The following is a 16,655-nucleotide window of genomic DNA, read 5'->3' on the forward strand; positions in this document are numbered from 1 at the left end:
CCAGAGGAATGAGAATGGACAGCACCCTCCCCACCCATAGATGTCCAGGGAAGGGTGAGGCCACAGCTGTAGAAGGTGGGCACTTTGGGTGGGCATCTTCAAGCCCAACCCCAAATAGGTCTGGAGAGGAGAGGCAGAGCTTACCCAGGAGGAATGAGGAAAGTGGACAAAGTGGCTAGCTCTGTCTGACATAGGACAGGGAGCCCTCAGCAAGGCCAGAATTCCAGGGCTCCTGTTTAGCATGGCAGCCAGAGTCTCCTGGACACCCATTCTGACAGCAGGCGCCATGCAGTGTGCTGGGACAGGGCTCAGAGGTCAGAATTGGAAACAAGGGTTTGAAACTGCCTCTTAGTAGATGTGTGGCCCTGGACACGTTCTTTCTGGAGGATTTCTTCGTCTCTAAAATGGGTATAACAGTACCAAATTCAGAATTTTTATTGGTGTAAGAATTAAGTGTGATAATGAGCTGCTGAACCCCTTCCTCCTACAAGCCCTGACCTGTCAGGGCCGCAAGGGAACAGAGAGAGCCGGGGAGACATAGTGTGACCTGGGGCCAGTTACTTAACCACCAGAGCCTCAGTTTCCCCAGCCATAACATGAGGGAACAAGTCTTGAGCTGGTCCCCTGGGGATCAGGGAACATGTGTTTGGAGAGCAGAGCTCCAGGCACACTGAGCATCCAAGTTGTGGTCACCCCAGTCCAGCCTCCTTGTCACACATGAGCAAGCTCAGTGTTGTAAGGGTCCAATGCAGGGAACAGTGGGACCTCTGGGGCTCACACTCGGTGTTGATTTACCCAGATGCCCTGTGTACACGGGAAGACAGGAGATGAAGTCTGGAGTTTTGGCCAAGAACAATGGGAATCTGAATGCAGACTGGGATGGGAGGGCGGGCCTCCACAGAGCAGCTGACTCTGCCTTAGGCCTCTGTGAAATAACCCTTCCCACACCACTAACACACACATGCACACACAGCCCATGACAAAATTCCATCCTGGAAGCTCAGAAAGTGCCCAGGATACAGGCTCCTGACAGACGTGCAGGGAGCGGTCACTAGAGGGCTCAGAAGGACATTGAGGCTGCTGCCCTAGAGAGGTCACAGGAGAAGGCCAGCCTGGGAACCAGTACAGGGCTGCAGAGGGAGGGAGGGAGACCACAGCTATGGAAGGGTGGGATGGCTTCCCATAAAAGCATCTCCATTGCCCTGCAGGATGAAGGATGATCCAGAGAGACCCAAAGCCTGGGTCTCCAAGCAGTCACAGCAGTTATGGACAACGTCCCAGCAGAAAAACACTCATTCCCCAAGGCTTGAAACCCTCGTTTGCAACCTCCCCTCCACCTCCTGATGTATTTCCCTGGTTCCGTCTGGCCCTCCTGATCTGTGGGAGCCTTTAGGCAGGTACCAAGGAAAAGGAGTACATCAAGGCTGTATACTGTCACCCTGCTTATTTAACTTACATGCAGAGTACATCATGAGAAACGCTGGGCTGGAAGAAACACAAGCTGGAATCAAGATTGCTGGGAGAAATATCAATAACCTCAGATATGCAGATGACACCACCCTTATGGCAGAAAGTGAAGAGGAACTAAAAAGCCTCTTGATGAAAGTGAAAGAGGAGAGTGAAAAAGTTGGCTTAAAGCTCAACATTCAGAAAACTAAGATCATGGCATCTGGTCCCATCACTTCATGGGAAATAGATGGGGAAACAGTGGAAACAGTGTCAGACTTTATTTTGGGGGGCTCCAAAATCACTGCAGATGCTGACTGCAGCCATGAAATTAAAAGACGCTTACTCCTTGGAAGAAAAGTTATGACCAACCTAGATAGCATGTTGAAACGCAGAGACATTACTTTGCCAACAAAGGTCCGTCTAGTCAAGGCTATGGTTTTTCCTGTGGTCATGTATGGATGTGAGAGTTGGACTGTGAAGAAAGCTGAGCACGGAAGAATTGATGCTTTTGAACTGTAGTGTTGGAGAGGACTCTTGAGAGTCCCTCGGACTGCAAGGAGATCCAACCAGTTCATTCTGAAGGAGATCAGGCCTGGGATTTCTTTGGAAGGAATGATGCTAAAGCTGAAACTCTAGTACTTCGGCCACCTCATGCAAAGAGTTGACTCATTGGAAAAGACTCTGATGCTGGGAGGGATTGGGGGCAGGAGGAGAAGGGGACAACAGAGGATGAGATGGCTGGATGGCATCACTGACTCGATGGACGTGAGTCTGAGTGAACTCCGGGAGTTGGTGACGAACAGGGAGGCCTGGCGTGCTGCGGTTCATGGGGTTGCAAAGAGTCAGACACGACTGAGCGACTGGACTGAAGCTACTGAGAGAAGCCCATCACCAGCTGGAAGGAGTACTTGCTTTGGGTTTCCTGTAGCCTGGCCACCTCACCTGTATACAGCTGTGCAATACTATGTAAATTTCTTAATTTCTCTGAAGACTTTTCCTCGTGTGTAAATTGGAGGCTGATCTCTCCCTGATAGTACTCTGCTGCTGCTGCTAAGTCACTTCAGTCGTGTCCGACTCCATGCCACCCCATAGACAGCAGCCCACCAGGCTCCTCCGTCCCTGGGATTCTCCAGGCAAGAACACTGGAGTGGGCTGCCATTTCCTTCTCCAATGCATGAAAGTGAAAAGTGAAAGTCACTCAGTCATGGCTGACTCTTAGCAACCCCATGGACTGCAGCCCGCCAGGCTCCTCCGTCAGGGGATTTTCCAGGCAAGAGTATTGGAGTGGCTCTAGGAGCACTTAAATGAGAGGCTGGCAGATAGAAGGGCCTCATCCATGGTATTTGTATTTGAGAATACAAAGCAGATCCCCCTAGAATTAATCCCTGGCAGCTGGAGGCATTTATCCACTCCTAGGGCTACCTGTGCCTTCTACTTTGAGCCCCTACATGAGGCTACCGCACAAGCAGAAGGCTTAATTCACAGCCAGGAAGGTTTTCCCAGGCAGGAGGCTAGGGCAGGACAGAGCAGGGGACAGTCACAGGCATCCCCCCCTCATTCCTATCCCACCCAAGTCCCAGACCTGGGCAGAGACTCCCTGGTTCTGCCCTCTCCAGAAGAGGAGTTTCTGAAATGGAAACCACTTCAGACGTTGAGCCCAGTAGGACGATCTCAGAGTAGTGTTCTCTCCCAGCAGGACCGGGCTGTGCAATGTAAGCAAAGCCACGGTTTACTGAGGAGGGTCAGCCATCTTGCCAAGAGGAGCTCATCACTGCCACTCACCCTGCATCCGAGACGTGGTTCTTAGAGGTCCAGTGTGCAGCAGACCTACCGCCACCCGCTTACTCCTGCCTCCACCCTAGCCCGGAAGCTCTCTAGCTAAGCCATGCCAGAGCTGCCTTCCATCAGCTGTTCTAGCTTCTCCTGCAGTTCACACTTTCCCTGTATCTAATGTAAATCCTTCCTCTACAGATTGATGGTGGGAGTAAATCCTTCCTTCTACAGACTGATTGATGTGAGTTAGGACCTCATGGAAGGTGCCCTGAGAAGTGTCCTTAGAGAAGGGTAGAGCCCTGAGCCCCACCCAACCCCCCAATTATGAAGAGGAGAAGCTGTGAGGATCCTGCAGGATAGAGCTGGGGATGGGGTCGTCATGACAGATGAAGGGAATGCAGGAACAGAAAAGCATGCGGTCCAATAGAGGAGAGTGCAAGCCAGGAGACAGTGCCTGCCTGGGCTGGAAACCTGGGCATTGGCTTCCTAGTTACCTAATATCTCCCTGTCTCAGTCGCCCCATCTGTAAACAGGGGTGTGCTGTGTTGGTCACTCAGTCCTGTCTGACTCTTTGTGACCATGTGGACTGTAGCCTGCTAGGTTCCTCTGTCCATGGAATTCTCCAGGCAAGAATACTGGAGTGGGTTGCCATTCCCTTCTCCAGGAGGTCTTCCCAACCAGGGATCAAAGCCAGGTCTCCTGCACTGCAGGCAGATTCTTCACTGTCTGAGGCACCAGGGAAGCCCCAAATAGGGGTAGTAAAGTCAGACCTACTCCTAAGGCTTTCTTGAGCTAAGATACATACCAGAGTGTTTTAAGTGACCTGGCACATTAGCTCTCAGGAAACTCTAGGTAATCCTCACAACCCTCCATCCTCTTCTGCAAATTGCTCAGTCCTGGGGCTTCTTCCTCCCCCATCTGCTCAGGCTCACTCACTCTTTTCCATTCTAACAGCCTAGCTGCATCACGGCCCCCATTCCCGTGTGCAGGGCCCAGGCTATGACCCCAACTTCTCCCCACCCTCTGCATCAGACTCTGGCTGGCCAGTCCCCTCTGTACGTGGACTGGTTTGCTGGGTACCCCCAGGCCCCAGGCACTTTTCCAGGTGACCTACTTTACCGAAAGGGACACGTTGGATTTGGCCCCCATGACTGCACGGCTTCCCAGGTGGTGCTGGCGGTAAAGAGTCCACCTGCCAGTGCAGGAGATGTAAGAGACACATGTTCGCTCCCTGGGTCAGAAAGATCCCCTGGAGGAGTATTCTTATCTGGAGAATCCCATGGACAGAGGATCCCGACAGTCTGCAGTCCACAGGGCTGCAAGGAGTCAGAGAAGACTGGAGTGACTTAGCACGTAAACACACCACAACCGCACTCTCAAGTAGGTTTGATAACCGCTTTACAGATGAGGAAATTGAGCCTCAGAGGGGAGAAATACTTTGCCCAGTCACCCTACGAGGAAGTGGGGGAGCTGGCACCTTGCAGCCCTCCCATGCCCCAGCCCCTTGGTCACACACCTCACCTTTGCCCAAGTACCTCCCCTCACAGAGTCACAGAGCATCAGAAAGGAGAGGAGAGACTTTAGGAAAGAGAAACGTGGGGAAGAGGAACTGGGAAGGGGAGGAATGCTACACGGGAACTAAGGTGGCATCCAGATTGGGGGGCTCCTCTGGCGGGCCCTGCGCTTCTGTCTTCGGCTCCTGTCTTCTCCATCAGGGAGTGGGATTCCGTGGAAAGGCGCCGCAGGCAAAGGAGGCCCAAGCCGGAGGCTGGTGAAAAACGTTCCAGGCTACTGGGCCCAGCCACACATCCCGGGGAACATGCAAATGAAGCCCAGAGCAGCTGTCGATCTTGTGGGAATCCTGACAGGATTCTGGCAGGCATGAGAGAGGCTCACTTCCAGAAAGGGGTCTGAGCTGGCTTTTGCAAAACCATAGAGAGGAAAAGTCAAGGTGCCGCCTGAGAAAATTCCTGAAGAGACAATACAGGCAGGGTGGTGGGCACTTGGAGAGAGCAGCTGAGACTGCAGGCAGTAAGGAAGTCCTGTCGGGCAGAGCTCAGCTCCTCCATTGACAGGGCCACCAGGCTGGTAAGTGAGGGAAACAAGGTTTACCCCTGTAGCTGATCTTGAAAACACGTGACATGCTCTTGGTGAAACTGTTGCAAGCAAGCAAAAGGTGGCAGAACTAGTGGGACGTGTAGCCAGTTGCACAGTCATAGGTACTCAAGGGTACTCACCACATGGTTCAAGGCCACTTGGAGGGAGGGGTCCAGGTGAGTGCTGGAGGGCTTTGACCTGTCCCACCCCAATCCACATAATTCCTGGGATCAACGTACAGGAAGCTTAAACTGAGTAACACCAGATATACTCAGTGTCAGACTCTAAAATATGCTAATCAGCTAGAGAGGTGGGCTGAACTCAGACAATAGAAGTTAGGAGAAAACGTAGAGTCCCAAACCTAAGAATGAAAAAGCCACAGCACTGCCATGGGCTGACCTGTGCCGAGCACACCCCCTCCCAAAAAACCTTGTGTGTTCAAGCTTTAACCCCCCAGTACCTCATATGATCTTATTTGAAAATAAGGACTGTTGCATATGTAAGTAAGATGAGGTCATACTGGAGCAGAGCGGGCTCCTAAATCAGTATGACTGGTCAGCTTAGAAAAGTGGGGGGGGGGGGGTTGGATTTCAAGACAGGCACACAGGGAGAAGGTTATATGAAGATGAGCATAGAGATCAGAAACACGCTTCTAAAAACCAAAAAATACCAAAGACTCCCAGGAAACCAGAAGCTAGGAGAGAGCTGTGAACAGAGTCTGCCCTCAGAAGGGGTCAACACTGCCGACGCCTTGATCTCAGACTTCCAGCCTCTATGACTAGGAAACAATTCACTTCCGTTGCTTAAGCCACCCAGTTTTGGTATTGCTATAGCAGCCCCAACCAATGAATGCAAGCAGAAAGACAAAAATGTGGAGATGGGGCTGAGTTGCAGATTATGGTAAAGAAACCTGGAGGTATTGACTGGTTGTAAATTTAACAAATGTCAGCGGGGCTATGCAACTTCTAAAAACATCCAGGGCAGACTTGACACCACATTAATGGGTGGGGTGGTAGGGTGGTATCTGGATGGGGTATGCTGGCTGGGCCTCACCCACAGGACCAGACTTGGTTCCAGTGACCTCAGTTTATAGCAAGTCAGAGGATGTTCTGAGTCCTGTGCCCAGAGCTGAAGAGACAAGTCAGAGGAGGTCTAATGGGAATGGGGGAGAGGTAGAAGGGAAGTAGTCTCCAAGGTTGGAAAGGCTGTGCCACTCGAGTGACTGGTTTGCCTGGAACAGCCACATGGGGAAGAGATGGAGCCCATGGGGAGAGACAAAACTTTCAGAGAAAAAGAGGAACTTTCTATCAGACTTGTTGGCCAAAAATCAAATAGGCCATCCTGTGGGGAGATGAGCTCTGTCTCTGACGTACTGAAAACTCCACCAGTCACTGGAAACAGACTGGGAGAGATGACCCCAGAAACCTCCAGCTCCAAGAAGGGCCCACACATGTTCTCACCAGCAAACTCAGGCTTCTTACCTACCTAAAGTCAGGGACTACTGTGAGATGTTTGGGCCCTAAGACCTTTCATTGGTGGTTTTAGCAGATAACGGTGCATGCCGAGGGCAGAAAGTCTAGACTCATAGACCTCAGAAGGTCGGGGTTGGCAAGACCCAGGTCCACTGGAAGGAGGCACCCACACGTGCTCACAAGGACAGGGGTCTTGGATAGGAGTGGGAAGGAAAGTGGCCTTGGCTCTCCATTGTCCAGGAGGGAGGGAACTGGTGGTCCAAGAGTGAACGGACCCCTCATTGAGGGAGAGCCATGCTGGTGGGCACTGTGAGGGGATACAGAGGAGTCCACATGCAGGCTTCTCTTTGAGGGGCTCGAGGAGAGCATCAGGAAGACAGGCTTCTGTAGAAAAGGCAACTCTGATGCTGATAAGACTCTTCCAAGGATGACCTGGCACTAATGGCAAGGTCAAGATCTACATGAACTTTGCCACGTCCTTTCATTCTTTTTTAAACTTTTTGTTGTTCAGTTGCTCAGTTGTGTCCAACTCTTTGCGACCCCATGAACTATAGCATGCCGGGCTTCCCTGTCCTCACCATCTCCCAGAGTTTGCTCAAACTCACATCTATTGAATCGGTGATGCCATTCAACCATCTCATCCTCTGTCGTCCCCTTCTCTTCCCGCCCTCAAACTTTCCGAGCATCAGGGTCCTCCCTCATTCTACAGCACAAAAAGGAGGCTCAGGGAGGGAAACCTTCAATGCAAAACCAGTCAAGCTGGATTTGAACCATAGTCTGTCTCATCCCCACACCCATGCTCCTTCCAAGGTTCTACACTTGCTTCCCCAGCTGAGGACTGTGGGTTAGTGCCACAAACATCCAGCAACAGAAAGAACAGCCCAGAGTGGTTGAAAGCAGTGTCCCAAACTCCAGCACAAATCACAGTGACCTGTGCTAAAACACAGGCTGCCGTGCCCTGCCAGGGAATTGTCAGATTAGTAGGTCAGCTCCAGAACTGTTGCACTCCTCACAGCTTTCAGGTGAAGCTGATGTTGCTGGCCCGGGACTTCGCTTTGAGAACCACTGCTCTGCAGTATTCAGGAAAGGAGGCGAGTATGCTCCAGCCTCAAAGCCACAGAGAGATAGAGGTACACTGCCAATTCAATCATGTGTCTGTGGGCCAAGAGTTCCCCAACAGCATCCCGGGCAGCAGGATTGCCAGCTGGTGACGATTCACTGGAACCCATCTGGTTGGGAAGATGCAGACTGTGAAGGATCCAGCTTCCTGCACTTTCCACTCTGGAGCCTTCTGGTTCTTCCAGGCAGATTAACTGTGTTCTGTTCTACAGGAAGCCCTGTTTCTTCTGCAGTCAGCCACCATGACACCCAGGATTTTCTCCCTCCCTTCACCAAGCCTTTCATGGCTGGGTTTCCCAGCCCCTCCTGACACAGAATGCCCTCCAATTGATCATGCTTGAGTTGGTCAGGGTCCTATCTAAAATCTACATGCAGACATGAGGACATAATGACCAGGAAGAAACCAATTTGGACCTTGCCTGTCTCTTAGTGCCATTCAAGATAGTATTGTTTTGAGCAACCCCATCACCCTGTCGGCTCCTATGAAGCCTGTGTCCAATTAAACCCCTCAGATGTTTTTCTCAGGCTGTGCAGCCAAATCAAGTCTCCCCCCACCCGCACCCCCATCATGAACTTGAGTAATTAATTTCTGCAATCTAAATGCAACTTTCCATCTGCCCCTGTTAAATTTCCTCCTGTTAGTTTAAACCCAGCATTCCAGGCTGTTGAGATCATTTTGAATATTTATTCTGTCTTTTATAGGAGCTGCCCATCACAGCCTTGTCATCAACAAATCTGAAAAGCTCGCTTACTCCAGTTTCACCCGAATCATGGACAAAAACGTGAAGCTTCATTTTTCAAAGCCTCACCTGCCACAGAACATCATCCCTTTCGGAATCCCTAATCATACGATCATACTTCCCCATTTCAAATTTCTTACACGCTAGGGAGGGTCGTGGGCATGGCATCTCTTTTCTTGGCCATCATTAATGCCAGGCTGATGTGGGATCTGTCGTCTACACATTGTCCCGTCACCAGCTAGTTCTTGGTCACAGTCAGAAGCAAATCAGGACAGTTTTGGCTGCTATTTCTCTACCTTCTGGGCAATGACAATGTTATTGTCACTGAGGTAAGAATGCAAAAATGTACCCAATCCTCCACTTTAAGCAGTATTTGACATCCAAGAGAAGTCAGGCTTCTCTCCTGCCATCATTACTATAGCATGCCTGCCTCCTTGACAGCTTTATAAGCCATACTGTGAAATAGCATCCAGATTCTTCCGACTGGGTGGGGAAGCTATCATAGGGACATGTTATAACTTGGACTTGCTCAGCTGTAAGACATGCTAGGATCTTGGCAACTGGTTGGTGAGGACACAAAAAATGTTTTCTGAAGTGGGTACCTGGAGAGAGGGGTGAGGACAGAATCAAGGAAGTCAAAAGGAAAAGGAAGACGTGACGAATAGCATCCCCACTCTTCTGCAATTTGTATGTGAGCACTGCCCTTCTTATTCTGGAGAAAGTCACAGTGTGTGTACATAAGATGCTGATGGAGCATTTGTGAACAACTTGTGGTCACCATAAGCCAAGAATGAAAAACAGTGCATGTAGTGGTTAAGAGTGGAGAAGGCAATGGCACCCCACTCCAGTACTCTTGCCTGGAAAATCCCACAGACAGAGGAGCCCGGTAGGCTGCAGTCCATGGGGTTGCTAAGAGTCAGACACGACTGAGCGACTTCACTTTCACTCTTTACTCTCACGCATTGGAGAAGGAAATGGCAACCCACTCCAGTGTTCTTGCTTTGAGAATCCCAGGGACGGGGGAGCCAAGTGGGCTGCCGTCTATGGGGTCACACAGAGTCGGCCACAACTGAAGTGACTTAGCAGCAGCAGCAGTGGTTAAGAGCGTAGGCTCTGAAATCAGACAGTCTAGGTTTAAATCCTAGTTCTACTACTTACTTGCTGTGTGACCTTGGGCAAACTGTTTTCTCTCTCAAAGTTTTTGTTTCCTCAATGGGAAGTGGAGGCAGAAATAATATGTGCATGAAAGGCACGTGAGGATTAATACAGATAAAGCGTATATAAAGTTTAGCAGACTGTCTGGTACATAATAGTCATCTTGAAATAACTCGCCCTCCCCCCAGTCCATGGAAAAATTGTCTTCCACAAAACTAATCTCTGGTGTCAAAATGGTTGGGGAGCACTAGGTTAGAGGCAGGAGAGTCTTGAAGCTCACCTGAACAAGTTAGGCAGCAATCTGTGGAGCTGACCTGGAGGTGGAGCCAGGCACAAGGCTGGGTCAAGGGCTGTGGCCTTCAGCTCAGATCGGAGCAGCCACTCTGATGCCTCAGAAGGGTTCATGGTTTGTTTTTCTAGCTCTGAATATGAAAAAGTTTTATTGCTCTAGGAAGTCAGTCAAAAGTTGTCTAAATCGGCCATGCTAAAAAGAAGCATAAATATTCTACTTCTAGAAATCTGCTCTGAGGAAATAATCATCAATGGGGACAAAGATTTATAGATAAGGATGTTCACTGCAGCATTATTTATAACAGTAAAAAATGGTTTACAACCTAGATGTCTAACCCACACGGGATTTGTTAAATAAATTATGGCACATCCATAAAATAGAATACCCAGCAGCCATTAAAAAGCCCATTTGAGAAGAATACTTAAGACAGGGAAATCATCACAATATGTGATTAAATGAAAAGGGCTTGCTACAAAGCAACACAGACAGTACAATCACAATTTTGTTACATACATATCTAGAAGGAAAGGCCCCAAGATGATGAATGAATATGCATTACTTTTATAAAAGCTTTTTAAGAAAAAAATCACAAAGAAGTTATACTAGAAGGGAGCTCCCACAATCAGCTTATAATAGAAAGTCATTACATTCAGAACAGGAACACAAACAGTAGCTATGATCCAAATGCCAGGAGCTCTAGCTGGTACCTGACTGTTGTGAAGGACTGAGGGCAAAGAGAATTGGCATGCCTTTGGCATGAGGCCAGAGAACCTAGGAAAGATTTAGGTCAGTGGCTCTCAACCATGGTTGCCTTTCAGGAGCTTAAAAAAAAAAAAAAAAAATCAATGCCCAGCCTCCAACCTTGAGGATTCTGACTTAATTAGGGAGCTGGTCAAGTATATTTTTTCAAAGCATTCCCAGGTGATTCTAACAGGAATTAGTGTTGAGTGGGACCAAGCCACTGTATACAAGGGTCACTTGAGCCTTGCTCTCCAGACTGAGGCCAGCATGTGAAGACTCACTCTGGAAGCTAGAGAGATGCTAGAAGGGAGCAGATGGCCCCAAGGCACTTGATCTCTGCAGGAAAATGACCCTTGGCCTTGGGGGACATTCACAGAAGTGTTCCTTTGAGCTGGCCTGCTTGGGAGCTTTTACCACAAGGATACTGCCCTTTGTTCAGACTCTTGACGGGGCCCAGGTTTCTAGCTGACTCCATAAACTCAAGTGGCTCTGCAAAAGGAAGAGAGAAGAAAACTAGATCCTGGGAAATCTACAGGTATTTGACTCTGCAGAAGTTGGAGCTAGTGGCATTTTCCTCTTCTCTTCTGCTTTTGGGCAGAAACACACCCTGGCCAACAGAGCAATGTGTGAACCTTAAATGCAGTCTGCTTTGGGTGGATGAGCCTCTTGGGGGGTGGGGCTCCTAGTTTCCCCCAGGCGCCTTGAGGGAAGAGGAGCAGAGGGAAGAGGCTGCTAGAAACAAAAGTTTGTATTAAATGATAAGATCTCCCCAGCTTCTCAGTGCAGGTATGGAGTTACTCAAGGCACCAAAAGAAGAGAAAGAAGAGTCCTGGGTCGGGTGCTTTGCACACTGAATCCACCCATCCCTGAATAATTAAGAGCCAACTGTAGCTCTTTTGTACTCCTTTACTCTTTTAGAGCTCCTGGGTAGGGGGCTTCAGGACAATGACTAGGGCAGTATGGAGGGTGTTTTGGCTCAGGTGGACCAGTGGGGATGGATCTAAATTGCTACCCCACTAACCATTTCCCTGAAGTTGCCTCCCTAGGGGCAGCCTCATGTCAATTCTGGCAAAGAAACAGAGCCAAGGGTAACTAATACTGGATGATCAAATTGTTAACATAGCTTTGCAATGCATTGCATCTGTGTTTCTATGTGAATGTATGAGTATATTACATATACACATATATCTACTATATAGATTTGCCTTCCACATGATGTCTGGCTAAAAAGGACAGTGCACTTTCTGAAGATCCAGGCAGTCAGGCGGATTACCTGGATGTAACTAAAAACTAGCCTGAGACTAAACATTCCCCACAAATAGCCCACAAAAAAAAAAAAAAGAAGAAGAAAAAAGGAAATGAACCACTACTGGAAAATCAAGAAGTGACTAATCTCCCTTCAAGATGGGGAAGGCTCCCTCACTTCCAACCCTCCCTCATTTCTAAGCATTCACCTTTGGGAATTTAAACCTATCTCCTCTAATTTGATCCTCAGGGGATGGCGGAACAGATGGTCACCAGCCGCCCTCTTTTCACAGTCCTTCCTATTACAGAAGAGGCCAGAGACGTTCTTGGTTCACATGCAAAGATATTCTGATAATATCGACAAGGCTTCAAATTCAAAAGAGTTCCAGGTGCAAGTCTGATCAAGTCATCCTTATTAAACAGATCAATGAGGGCAGTGTCATGGTGGGACTTGGCACACAGCATTGCCTTTAAAGCTCAGGGAAAGCCCAAAAGAATCCTTGTTCTCCTGTTCCACGTCAGAATGGAGGAGGATGCAAAGCCCAACTGTTGGGAAGTGTGCTCAAGGTCAAACTCTCCCGTCCCTGGTCACCATCCCTCCCAGGTCACTTGTCATGCTTTACCTACTGTGTCCAGTTGCAAATTGAAAAGGAAGCCTTTTTTTTTTTTTTTTTCTTTTCCCACTCTGGAGGTACCAAGTGTAGTCATAGCTGTAGTCCCGACTAATGTCAGGATTCAAGAGTACATTCTGCAAGGTTTGGTGTTCTTCTCTCATGCTCACTAAAGAAAAGCACTAGAGCAAAGGGAAGAAAACGGACATGGCAGAGCCACAGAATGTTTGGCACCCCATTCCCTTTCAGAACTCTGCTCCCAGCTGGTACTTGCTAGCATTCAAACCCGTTATAGGGGAATTTTTTTTTTTTTCCAGAAAAAAAAGCCCTGGAGGAGATTCCTCCATCTAAGGCAGAGAATGGCACACACAAAGATCCCTTTCCAGATTTCCCAACAAAGAGCCATCTCCTCAGCTAAAGCAGATGTCATCAAACCAAAAGTCAGAGAGAGGGAGGTTCATAAAAAGTGTAGCAGTATGCCAGTGAAATCCAGGTGTTGCTTACACAACCTCTAAAAAAAAGGGCTCAGTTCAGTCAATCCAATGAAACTCCATTAGTCAAAACACTTGCTTTGGCCTCTAATCATACATTTAAGACACATTAAACTTTGTCATAAATTTAAGACCAACTTAGTGATGTCTAAAACTCAAATGCAAAGATCTGAATGTGAAGAAAGCTCATTAATAAGCGGCAACTATTTCCAACACAACACAAACACACATAGTCACTGGATGATGAAGATGGGCTAGTGATCAAGGTGACTGGTTAAGGCAAAGGATGATCCCAAGACTGGGGTTCAAACACTGATGTATAAATAACCAGTATGCCCTATCAGTAGTTCTCATCCTCAGATCGTCAGGTACCTGGCTTTGCCTCTGTACACACCACAGGTATAAGGTAGGTGTTGACAGAGGTGTTCATTCCCACTTGTTGAGTGAGGAATCTGAAGCATGGAGAGGGGACCTGGTGCTGAGAGAAGAGCTAAGCTGGTGGAATCCCAGCCCTCTCAGCAACCCCCCAAACCCCAGACCCCAAGTCCTTTGGACAACTCTATATTCACTCTCAGGTTACTTAAACCCACAGGAAAACACCCACAGTAAATTCTATCACAGCAATCAGGCAATGCTAGTAATTAGTTTCTCCTAGTCATGCTGATTCACCTCCATTCCAGAGATCAGAGACATTATCTACTGCTATATCCACAGCGTCTAGTATCTGGCACATAACAGGTGCTTGATAAATAGTGACCTTGTGACTTCACTGTCCCTGTCGGTCTCATTTACCTTGTATCTACACAATAACAAAGTCAACACTTGAGGACCATGGGGGAACATCTAGCTGCTGGGGGTGTGGGTGGTGGGACATTGGAGCTCAGCCCTGGGTCCTTTAAGGCTATTTAACAAGGAACTAAGCACTTCTAATCAGGGATCTTGTCCTTTGCCTTCTGTGTCCATCCTACCACCTCAATCCTCAGTGAAAGTAGTGAATTAGACCTCAAGGAACTCATCATCTCACAGTAGAATCCTAGAGGGCCCCGAGAGTGAGGGTGAGTTGGGGGCCCAGCAGGTGACAGGTAGGACTAGGCTGTGGGATGTTCCAGTCAATTCCCAAAGTAGGGGGAGCTAGGATAACACGTACACAGAGAGATGAGATCACTTATAATTGTAATTTCTAGATCTGTAGTCCTCTAGCACTATGGGTGATGGAACGGCAGACTTCCTCTCTCTCTCTAACATTTTATCCCCCTTCCTCCTCAGGTTGGAAATCTAGATTTGGGGCAGGGTACCAGTGAGTTTTTGCAAGCTACTTCTTAATCTGCCTCTCCGTGTTTTCCTAGCTGTGAGGTCCAGTTCTCAGGCTCAAGTTCGCCTCTTCTCCTTCTTCAAGGTCATCAATCCTGGTTCAGAGAAGGCGAGAGGCCACTTTTGAATGTCAAGAGGAACTGGGGCGGCGGGACGGGGTGAGGGTGGGAGACAGGCTGCGGTAAAAGAAAAAATGGAAGAGAACAGGCTTGAAGATGAGGGAAAGTGCAGGTGGAGAGGACAAAGAGGCGGGCCAGAAGGGCCAAGAGAGAGAAGCCGCTGCCAAAGTGGTGGGGATGGGAGGGGAAGTGGGGATGTCTGAGAAAGGTGCAAGGAGATTGGATTGGCCAGAGAAGGTAGGATCGTGGTGGGGTCTAGACATAGGCAAGCTTCCACCCTCCCAATCCCAGTTCCGTGGGCTCAGTCACGGTACCAGGGAAGAGCGCATCCCGAGGGTTGGCAGCTCTTCCCCGCTCCGGCCGATCTCATATCCCCACCACGGAAAGCCTGGAGGGGGTCGCAGTTGTGGGGGGCAGAGTCGGGTCATCACCTCTCCCCATCCAAACTCGGGGCCCACTGCAGCCGGGCACGGCGCGGCGGGGCAGACGGAATAACCCGAGCACTGGGCACCGACAGAGGGGTAGGAGGCAACGAGGGCGCTTCAGGTGGCTCCTCCTGGTTGTTTAAAGTTTGAGGCAGGCGAAGCAGCCGGCTCTGTCCTCCCTCAGCCGCCCGCCCGCGGCTCCGCGAGTCCTGGTGTCCTCGGCTTCGCCGTCATCCTCTGCCCGTCCTACGCCCACTGCCCTCTCGGCTCCCGCCCGGCTCGGGTCCCCATCCCCTCTCCTGTCTGCATCTTTCCCTGTGCCCGAGCGCCCCCCACTCCCTCCCTCCTCGCTGGATCTCCGCCACGACGTGAGCGGAAAGTGAATAGGGAGCCCAACCACAAAGACAAATTACCATGAGAAAAATAAATCAGGAAATCGCCGTTCGCGTCCCGCGTTCCCGCCGCCGCACCCCTTTCTGAAAGCCTAGGCGGGGGGCTCCGGGACGGCTGCGTCTGGGGCCTGGCGGGGCCGAGTTAGGGCTCCGCAGGGCCCTGCCAGGGCAGAGAGTCTGGGAAGAATCCAGCGGGGACCCCCGCAGGCGGCGGCAGAGCGGGGACGTCCCCGAGCGCGAGATTTCACACTCCGGGCAGGCCACGCTCCCACGCGCCTAGCTGCTCGCACTGTGCCGCCGCCGGGTTTACTCGTCCGCCCTCTCGGAGCCTCCATCTCGCCGCCTCGGCCCCGTTCTCTCCCAGCCTTTCGTTCGTCCGTCCCCTCCTTCAGGCCCAGCCCCGGGTCCCCATCCCGGTGGGCAGTCTAGACGCACAGATCGCGGCCGGGCCAGTGCCCCGGAGCCGGAGCCGGCGGACCGCGTGAGCGCGGCAGCACGGTGGGCGCCCCCGCCGAGGTGGCAGCGGGCTGCGAGGAAGCCCGGGGGCTCCCTCCCCTCGGCCCGCAGTCTCCGCAACCTGGTTCCAACTTGCCAGCGCCGCTGGGCCCCTACCCTTCTACCCACCCGAGTTGCTGAAGTTTGCAACTTGCAGCCCCAGCCCACGTAGGCGAAGCGTTCGGGACTCCAGGGACTCACCTCCGGGTTGCTGGCGCAGGTGCCGGGTTCCAAGCGGCTCCCGGTTCCCGGCGGCGGGGAGCGGCAGAGAGGAACCGGGAGGACTCGCGGCCCGTCTGGGAATGAGGCCGCCGCGCAGGAATCGCCCTCGACCCTCACTCGGCGCTCCAGTGCAGCCGCGACCCGGGTCCGCGCCGGCACGCTCGGGTCCGCCAGCAGCGGTCCGACGCGCCGCCGACCCGCCCGGCTCCGCCGAGCTGGGCTCGGGCGGCAGCCCCCGCGCTCCAACTAGCTCCCGACCCGGCGCGCGGCTGAGAGCAGAGAGGAGGAGACCGAGGGGGCCGAAGGTGGGAGGGAGGGAGATGCGATGGGGGAGGAGTTGGGAGCGAGGGCAGAGAGGGAGGGGAGCGCTAGCGAAAAGGAGGAGGGGGCTGGAGAGGACCTGCCCGCGGCGGGCGCGCCACCCGCCAGCCCCGCGGCGCGCGAGGAGCGCGAGGGGGCGCCCTGCACCTCTGCGTCCCCGGGATCGGCCCGGCTCCCGCCCTGAG

At 51.2% G+C, this 16,655-nt stretch overlaps 1 protein-coding gene across 3 annotated transcripts in view; it reads right to left on the minus strand.

The window, feature by feature from the left end:
* The window catches only part of SEMA5B (semaphorin 5B), a 201,947-nt gene extending 185,534 nt beyond the window's left edge, over positions 1-16,413 (minus strand). For all 3 annotated transcript variants that reach the window (XM_018045697.1, XM_018045703.1, XM_018045693.1), the window contains exon 1: positions 16,129-16,413. The gene's annotated coding sequence lies outside the window, so the exon portion shown is untranslated. The remainder of the gene's footprint in view (positions 1-16,128) is intronic.

This window comes from Capra hircus, chromosome 1 (genome assembly GCF_001704415.2).
Source record: "Capra hircus breed San Clemente chromosome 1, ASM170441v1, whole genome shotgun sequence".
Classification (NCBI taxonomy): Eukaryota; Metazoa; Chordata; class Mammalia; order Artiodactyla; family Bovidae; genus Capra; species Capra hircus.